Raw genomic sequence first — 8,997 nt, forward strand, 5'->3', positions numbered from 1 at the left:
CGCGCTACTGCTATATTTATTTCAGCAGCGAGTTTTGTTTGTGCGCACTACTGCGTTGCTGGTAAGATTCTGTGTATAGGCTTTTTCCTAGTAATGTGTGCGCGCTCACCCAGCACATCAACGACGATGCAGGACTTCGCGAGGCTCCCGCTGTTGCCTTCACACCTGTGGCCTCATCTCCGCTATCGTGCCACGGCTGCTGCTATGCATGGATGGACTGCCGGACGGCACCGACTCTGTCGACGTGCCTCCCGAGCTAACGAATGCCATGGAAGGGCTCGCTGCACCGCTCTGCGCGTTCCTAGGAACATCGGAACCACGGACTGCATCGATGGCCTCATGGCCGGCATGCGGCCCATGCACAACACGGCAACCCGAAGCACCCGTACCTCTTCAGCGTGCTCTTTCTCACAATCCAGCAGCGTAATCAACTTCTCACTCGTTGCCATCTAGCCGTCGTGACGCCCACGACCACCCCGTGGCGCTCCGGCCGCCAGAGCCCGCCCAGCTTCCGCACGGTCGGCCCATGCAGCTGCTCGTACATGCCATCACTCAGGACTTCAGGAGGTGCTGGATGGAGCACGGCATGCCCACCTCGACGTCAAACTTGTGGCATGGTCCAGGGTGGCTGGTGGAGCTCGCCCAAGGCGTGACGGACGCGTCCCTAGCGCACTACGGGTGGGGCTCCACCGTGAAGAGCTTCGTGTTCGGGCACCCGCTGTGATGCTCCCGTTCGTCCACGACGAGCCCCTCGGCGTGCGCGTCATGGCGGAGAGGGGGGCCAACGTGGAGGTGGCAAGGGACGAGGGTGAAGTGTGGCTCGTCCTCGTGCGCGTGTGGCCGTGGTGCAGTGACCACCAGCGCGGGATTGGCGGCTTTGACCTCGGCAACATAGCCATGGCTGTGCAGGGCGAACGCAGACAAGGTGCATGTTTGAAGAAAGGGGAGAAGGAGAGAGAAAAAAAGTGACACGTCAACGGTTTTTGCCACATTTCTGGTTTTGGATGAAATGTATCTGGTTTGAGACATAAGGGACTAAATGTCGACAAAAAAAACATGAAGGACTAGACGTCGACTTTTTGTAAACTTAAGGGACCAAAAACATATTTTTCTCTATAAAAATATAGTGTGAATAGATTACTTTAAAGTTATATCATACTTTCATTTTGATACTTTATTTAACTTCGCCCCACATTAACTTTTCTATGTCCTCCGCCCCTGATAAGTACCAGATGCTCCCTCAGAGATGCAATAAATCATATGTAGCCGTTATTGTAGAACATTATTATAGTGCCAAAATGATAAAAGAAAGTGTAAAGAGCCTACATGTGGACCTAGCCAAACCATGTTATAAAAGGTAGACGCGGTAGCATAGAACAAACATGAGAGTAGCACCTATAGTTGCTGGCTTGCTGCAAAGTTGACGAGATGAACGAATAGAGATAAAGCAGGTCAATTACCATGTTACTGATGGCCTTTGGATGGGAGCCAAACAGCATCCCGTGGGACTGAGAGACGCGGGGAATTTGTTGTGTGCTTCCTAGTGCAGTCCTTCTTCTCCTTAGCCATTGTTGTTCTATGCTAGGCTGCAGGGGCGGAGCCAGATTTTGGTATAGGGGGGGCCAGTCAAGTTCATAACTTTTTTTATAAATCGAAAAAATAACTATTATCATACAGTAATATGCGCCGCACGCTACAAAACATGGATACGGTTGTATGAGTTTAAATTTAACCTCTACAACTGCCAATAAGATGAAGAAAAATTCATTGGAAAAAGAACTTAACCGCTAGATTGCCTTCAACATATATGATCATGCAATACCCAAGTAAGTCGTCTCCCATTTGGTGGTGCTTAAAATATAAATTAACATTTAGAGTGTTTGGGGGAACTTCTTGGCTTATATGGTCCCTCAAATATATAGAAAATTCGAGCTTCATCTTGATTGTCCAGTGGCATCCCTAATTTTACATGTTTTTGCTTGTTCAGCAACATTTGCCAGGTCCGGCATATCCTGGTCATGAGTGTCAATTGGACCGGGATTTGTAACTTGCACATTAGCCTCATTAACAATTTCAGTAGCTCGAGAAGTTGAAGCAACCGGCTTAAAAATGAATTAATCTTAACGGTGTTTGGCAGCGCTTTTCTCTTCATAGCTGCTGAATTGCAATCTTTCAGTTAGCTATATAGGATAAGTTCGACATAGGAAAATTTCCAATCACAAATAGGAAAACTCATACAAAATAATTTGCGTCAAGATCACAATAATTTTTAGGACAAGATAGGAATTATTCATCAAATCATAGCATCACAAATCACACAAACAAAACAATTAAACAACAAAAATGGATGTATAAGTTCAACAGTGATACAAGATGAATTGAGATTAGTAAATGGGTGTGATGTACCGAAGTGTTAAACCTTGGTCCTGGCTAGTTTCTGTTGGTTGGATCCGGAAGGTTTGACAAGTGAAGAAGCCTGCGTCCCGCCGGGAGCAGCGAGGCATTATGGACAGCAGAGGCGGCCGGGCGGGCGAGGGCACAGAACTAATTACAGTACTAGTAGATCTGATCAGTACGGCGTGACGGCAAAATCTGATCAATTAGTACTACTTTCTGCGTTCTAATCCACGTACAGGCTATTCACATGGGAAGCGGGAACGCAACGCCCAAACCAGGAGAGATTGCAATCGCCAACCTGGCCGCTAGTGGGCTTCACTTGGGCCTTTTTCCCTTTGTTTAAAAATTAGCGTTGAGAGAGATAGGGGGGCCGAGTATGTATATACGTGGAGAATATCTGCTTTTGTATCGCTAATTACATGCATCGCTCGATGGGGGGGCCAGGCCCCTGCTCGCCGCCACTGCTAGGCTGAGTGTAGTCTTTGTTTAGATGTTCAATGTACAGTGAAGGGTATTGCTAACTGAGAAGCGTGCGTCCAAGCCTGGGATCTCCCCAAAATATAGTACCCCCTTACAGTGGCAGGCCTACACAATCAAAACTAAGCGGGCCAATACAAAGGAAGGCCTACTATTTTTCTCCCATGGCCCAGTTTACTCTCAATAATGCACTGTGTGTTATGGGTTTGTCAGGCCGTGGCCCATTTTCCTGACATGTAGCTCCCTCAATGCTCCCTTTGTTTTTATTTACTTCGCTTATTGCTGCTTTTTTTATTTGCATATTAGCTTTGACCTAAACAAACTTTATAAAGTTTGACCAAGTCTATCAAAGCAATCTAAAATTTCACAATAAAAATGTATGATATGAAAATATGTTAAATAATGACTCTAGTGGTATTGATTTGGTATTTTGAAAGGTAATTTGTTTTTTGTATAAACTTGATCAATGTTCAAAAAGTTTGAGCCGAGACAAAGCTAATATGCTAAGTATATAGACAAAGAGAGTACTCCTACTAGTTAGTGCCACCGCTTACTGTGAAGGATCCCTACTATAGAGTTGGTGTTTTCCCTAAAAAAGAACTAAGGAGTTGGTATTTAACTCATAGAAAACCCTTCTAGAATCGGTAGTTTGCAGGTTTAACCATCACTTATGATAGAGTTCTTTCAGTGATGTATTTATTTCACATCAACTCTTACCAAACTCCGTCCTCGTTTGTTACGAAAGTACGTTTCATGATGAACCTAAGGGTATTGAATTGATATTGTAGTTATTGATAATTTTTATATAAACTTTATCAAAATTCATGGAAGTTTGACTGAAGACTATATGCACTGTATTTTAACATGGAGGAAGTTCTAACTAGGCGAGTCTGAAAAAATAAAAACAAACGATCAAAATAGTTGCCCTGGATTCTCTCTCCAGATTCTTGCCACGAAACACAGCACAGCAGGAGTAACAGCATTTCATCATCGTCACGCACAACCTCTTCTGTGTTGATACTTAATAAAGCTAAGCAGTCCTACACCAAAACCTGGAAGATATAGCATCACAGAGCAGCAGAACAATGCCATAGGTTGCCTAGCTCTAGCTTGGAAGAAAGAACGAGCACAAGCTAGGACACAGCTCGCCAAAACATGAGGAGTAAAATGCATCACTGGTCATTGTACTTGTGTCGATAGTTCACTTTGGTCCCTGTACTTCCGAATACGGTCAATACAGTCACTAAATACGACATAAGGTGACTATACGATCACTGCTCACCATATAAATTCGTATTTTGCACACTTTGACCGGTCAAACTGCCTATGTGGCAAATAAGCAGCCTAGTCTTCTCTGTACCTTTATGCAGGTCCCACCTGTTTATAGAGTTGAAGGAAGAACTGAATAGGAAACTCGTCGCTAGCGCCCAAGCGAGCTACCCAACTGAACCAGCTGAACGTTACCGCTGAATAACTAGAGCGCGATGTTATTAATACAACACGCACCACGCATGCAGACACTCGCACACTACACGCATGCGCACACTCGCTAGCAGCCAAGCACACAGCATGCACGCATGACATATCGGAGGCCGCCGGGTCGTGCTCCGGCAGCCGCGCCGCCATGGTGCGTGCACACGACGAGGAGAGCGGCTGATGTTGGTGTCGCCGCTGTCGTTCATGTGGCCATCTCACATAGACAGACTCACAGAGAGTTGGTATACGTCGCACGAGCTACTCTTGCAGCTCATGTGCATCCACTGGCATCGATCAGTATTGCTACGCGGCGACCGCTCACTTGGATGGCCGGCAGCAAGACGTACACCTCGGCACCGTCCACTCATGCTAGCCATGTTAGGCGGCAGCTGCTTGCTACACACACCATTTGTCTCGTCTTCCTGAGGACACAATCCCTACCAAAACACGAAGAAATAACTGAAAACAGAGCCCTCCCACCAGTAAGGGCCGAGATCCACCCCGTCGCCATGGCCCTAAGGCCATCGGAGATGAGGTGGACCACCGAGGGCGCCGGCGGGAGGCAGGGGAACCCTAGATTTTTCTTGAGGAGGAGGCAGCCCACTTAGGTAATGATTTTTTGCAATCTTTTATATTCTGGACATCAGTTTTTTACATCTAAGGCGTTAGGCTTGGTGGCATCTTGTTGAAGCTGTCCCTTCTCAATCAGCACATGCTCTAGCTTCAGCTTTCCACAAGCTCTCTTAATAATCCGTTTGTGCAACAATCAGGAGATAAGCCCCGATGCCACAAAAATCAGCCAAGCAAGAGCCTGAAGATCATGCCGTAACCATATCTCACCAGAATTCGATGTTGCCAACCGATAAACATGAACCGGTTTTGTTTGTCCAATGCGGTGGCATCGAGCCATAGCCTGTAAATCCATCCATCTGAGGATTCTACGGACAAATAAAGTGTTGAGCATATGGGAAAATTAAACGAGATAGAACGGGCCTAGCCGCCGGTGTTGCAGTGCATGTGGGCCGTGTTATTTGGGTCCTTCGTTAGACTGGACCAAAGTCTCTTCTCGCTAGGCGCTAGTATAGCGAAAACGTTTCTCAAAAAAAAAAAAAGCTATAGAATCTGTTAGCGCCACCGACCAGAACGATATCAATGACATTGGCACGAACGATGTATTTCTACTCAATCAAAAGGAAAAAAAGTCACGAACCATGTGGATTAGCCAGGCAGCAGTGCGGCCGACATGCAGACGGTGGGTCAAAGGCATCCCCCAAACGACACACATGCATTGCGTGGGCGCCCAGATGGCAGCAACACGGTGACGTTTTTAAACCATGATAATAGATCGAAAGTTCTCCTCACAAAAAAATAAAATAAAATAAATAGTGTATAGATTTTTTTTTGAATTTTAAATAGTGTATATATTACTTTGATATTGTATTGTACTTTCATTTTGATATTTTATTTAAGTTTGCCCCACCTTAATCTTTCGCCGTCCTCTGCCACTGACAAGAACCACATCTCCCTCACAGATGCAATAGATCATTTGTAGCCACTATTTATTACTCCCTCCGTCCAAAAATACTTGTCATCAAAATGGATAAAAAGAGATGTATCTAGAACTAAAATATGTCTAGATACATCTCCTTTAATTCATTTTGATGACAAGTATTTCCGGACGGAGGGAGTAGAACATTATTATAGTGCCAAAAGGATAAAAGAAAGTGTAAAGAGCCTACATGTGGACCTAGACTATTTTTTTGAAATAAAACGAAGCTTTATTCATTAGAAATAATCAATACATCGTTTATGAGGATGAGTACAATTTCACTGATAGGCTCCTCGAACCAATCTGAAGTTGAAGAAAATCTAGCTAATCTAGCAAGTTCATGTGCTACTTTATTTGCCTCTCTATTACAATGTTCGAATCTAGTCATGATGAAATCACATGCGTAGTGGAAGCAGTCATCGAAGATTGCCGCCGCCGCACCCGTTGACTGTCCTTCGTCCTGCATGGTCTCAATCACCTCTAGATTATCTGAGTTGATTGAGACCATGCATGTTAGGCGATTGCACCCTGCCCTTTGCGCTAGTGTTAGTCCAAATTTGAGGGCTAAAGCTTTTGCCATCAAAACATCCGCGCAATGGTCAATCTTTCCATTTCCTCCTGCAATAAACCTACCTTTGTCGTCTCGCAAAACCGCCCCCATCGTACCCTTTAGCATGTCCTGGTCAAAAGAGGCGTCAACATTGAGTTTAACAAAACCCCTAGGGGGACAATGCCAACCCCCCTTTTTCATGGACGCCTTTGAAGATGATGCATTTACAAAATTGTATGTGAGGGCTATGATCCCCATTGATATCTGAGTTGCATTCTGAGTTGTTTCGTTGTGCACTAATTTCTGTCTCTCCCACCATAGATACCAAGCTGAAATAGCTATCATTTCTCGTACATTTTGGTACCCCATAATACGCAAGTCTTGATCTAGGAGAACTAAAAGGTATTCCAGTATCGCCTCTCCAGCATGATCAACCTCACAAGCTCTATCAATAATCTCATCTATTCCTAGCCTCTTCCAAACCTCCTTTGCTTTAGTACATAGGAAAAGCATGTGCTTTGTGTCTTCTACACCCTGAGAACAAGTAGGACAAAGGGGCGAGACCTTCATGTGTCTGTTAGCAAGTGTTGCCCGGCATGGGAGAGTGCCATGTAACGTACGCCATATAAAAGTTTTGACTTTTGCCGGACATGATAATTTCCATATCTGACACCAAATAGGGTTAGGTGTGGTCCGGCCCATCCCGTTAGAGTGTTTTAGTTTACTCCCATACTGATCATTCCACTCCACGGAATAAGCAGACCGTACCGAGAACATACCATTTTTCGTATAACTCCAAGCAATGAAATCTGACGTGTTATATTGCGAAAGTGGGATTGAAAGAATTCGTTGAGCGCCAATGGACCACATAGTTTGTCTAATCAGGTCTTCATCCCAATTATTGGAAACAGGGTCAATCAGATCGACCACTCTGGATAACAATTGTCCCCCCTAGGAGTCACAATCTTCCTAGTGGTACAATTTGGGATCCATGCATCTTCCCAAATATTAATGTTATGTCCATTTCCCACTCACCAAATATAGCCACGTTTCAGAGTAGTAATGCCTGCCATAATGCTTTGCCAGGTGAAGGAAGCACCATGCTTTGACTTGGAATTCAGCAAATCGCCATCAGGGTAGTACTTGGCCCTTAGAATAGTGGCACACAAGGAATCAGGATTATCAAGGAGACGCCATGCCTGTTTGGCCAGCAGAGCCAGGTTGAAACAATGGATATCACGGAATCCCATTCCTCCTTTGGTTTTTGGTACACACATTTTCCACCAGGCCATCCAGTGCATCCTCCTCTGGTTCTCCTCGTATCCCCACCAGAAATGTGCTATCGCGTCAATGATTCCTTTACAATTTTTTTAGGAATTTTAAAGACCGACATTGCATAGGTAGGTATGGCTTGGATCACAGCTTTGAGCAGGATCTCCTTCCCCCCGGCAGATAGTAGTTTTTCTTTCCAACCACTAATTTTCTTAACAATACGTTCAATCAGAAATTTAAAGCAGTCTGTTTTATCAACGCCCACATTTGCTGGCAAGCCCAAGTATTTGTCATTCAGGGCCTCCGTCATTATATTGAGCGTTGTACACAAGTGTTCTCTGACCTCTACCTTTGTATTTGGGCTAAAGAAAATACTAGACTTTTCCACGCTTACCAGCTGTCCCGACGCCGCACAATATAAATCTAGTGCTGATTTCAGGGCCGCCGCATTATGTTGGTTGGCTTTCATCAAGATCAACGAGTCATCCACAAAGAGTAGATTAGTTACTGGTGGGGCGTCTCTACAGACTTTAACTCCTGATATGTTCCCGTTCTCCTTAGCATGTGAGAGCAAGGCATTCAACCCTTCTGTGCACAGCGAGAATAGGTATGGTGATAGCGGGTCCCCCTGTCTCAACCCTCGACTAGGCTTAAAACTCTCACTTTCATCTGCATTTATCCTTACTTTGTATTCTACTATTGTGACGCACTGCATAATCAAATTAACCCACTCTCGTCGGAAACCCAATTTCCGCATAATCTCCTTCAGAAAAGCCCACTAGACTCTATCGTAGGCTTTGTGCATGTCAAGTTTTATAGCACACAAGCCCTCTTTACCCTCTCTTTTATTCTTGATTGTGTGAAAACATTCGTAGGCCACTAAAATATTATCCGTTATCAATCTACCTGGTACAAAAGCACTCTGTGTTGGACTAATAATTTCTGGTAGAAGGGTCTTCAATCGAGAGGCCAGCATTTTTGCAATTATTTTGTATACCACATTACATAAGCTGATCGGCCTAAATTGGGATACCTTTTCTGGTGTGTTAATCTTAGGAATCATCACGATTGTAGTATCATTCCAAACATTCGGGATAGTACATGTGTTGATTGCTTTCAGAACCTCCTCAATTAGGTCTTCCCCTAGCATGGGCCAGAACCTTTTATAGAAGATAGCGTGGAGTCCATCTGGTCCTGGAGCTTTCAAGTCCCCAATATCAAATAAAGCCTTGCGAACATCTTCCACGGTATAAGGAGCAAGTAGAGCATTGTTCAT

At 44.7% G+C, this 8,997-nt stretch overlaps 1 pseudogene; it reads right to left on the reverse strand.

The window, feature by feature from the left end:
- Positions 1–5,275, reverse strand: part of LOC123163758 (ATP-dependent DNA helicase DDM1-like) — a 25,569-nt pseudogene extending 20,294 nt beyond the window's left edge.
- Positions 5,276–8,997: the final 3,722 nt, after the last annotated feature.

This window comes from Triticum aestivum, chromosome 7D (assembly GCF_018294505.1).
Source record: "Triticum aestivum cultivar Chinese Spring chromosome 7D, IWGSC CS RefSeq v2.1, whole genome shotgun sequence".
Classification (NCBI taxonomy): domain Eukaryota; kingdom Viridiplantae; phylum Streptophyta; class Magnoliopsida; order Poales; family Poaceae; genus Triticum; species Triticum aestivum.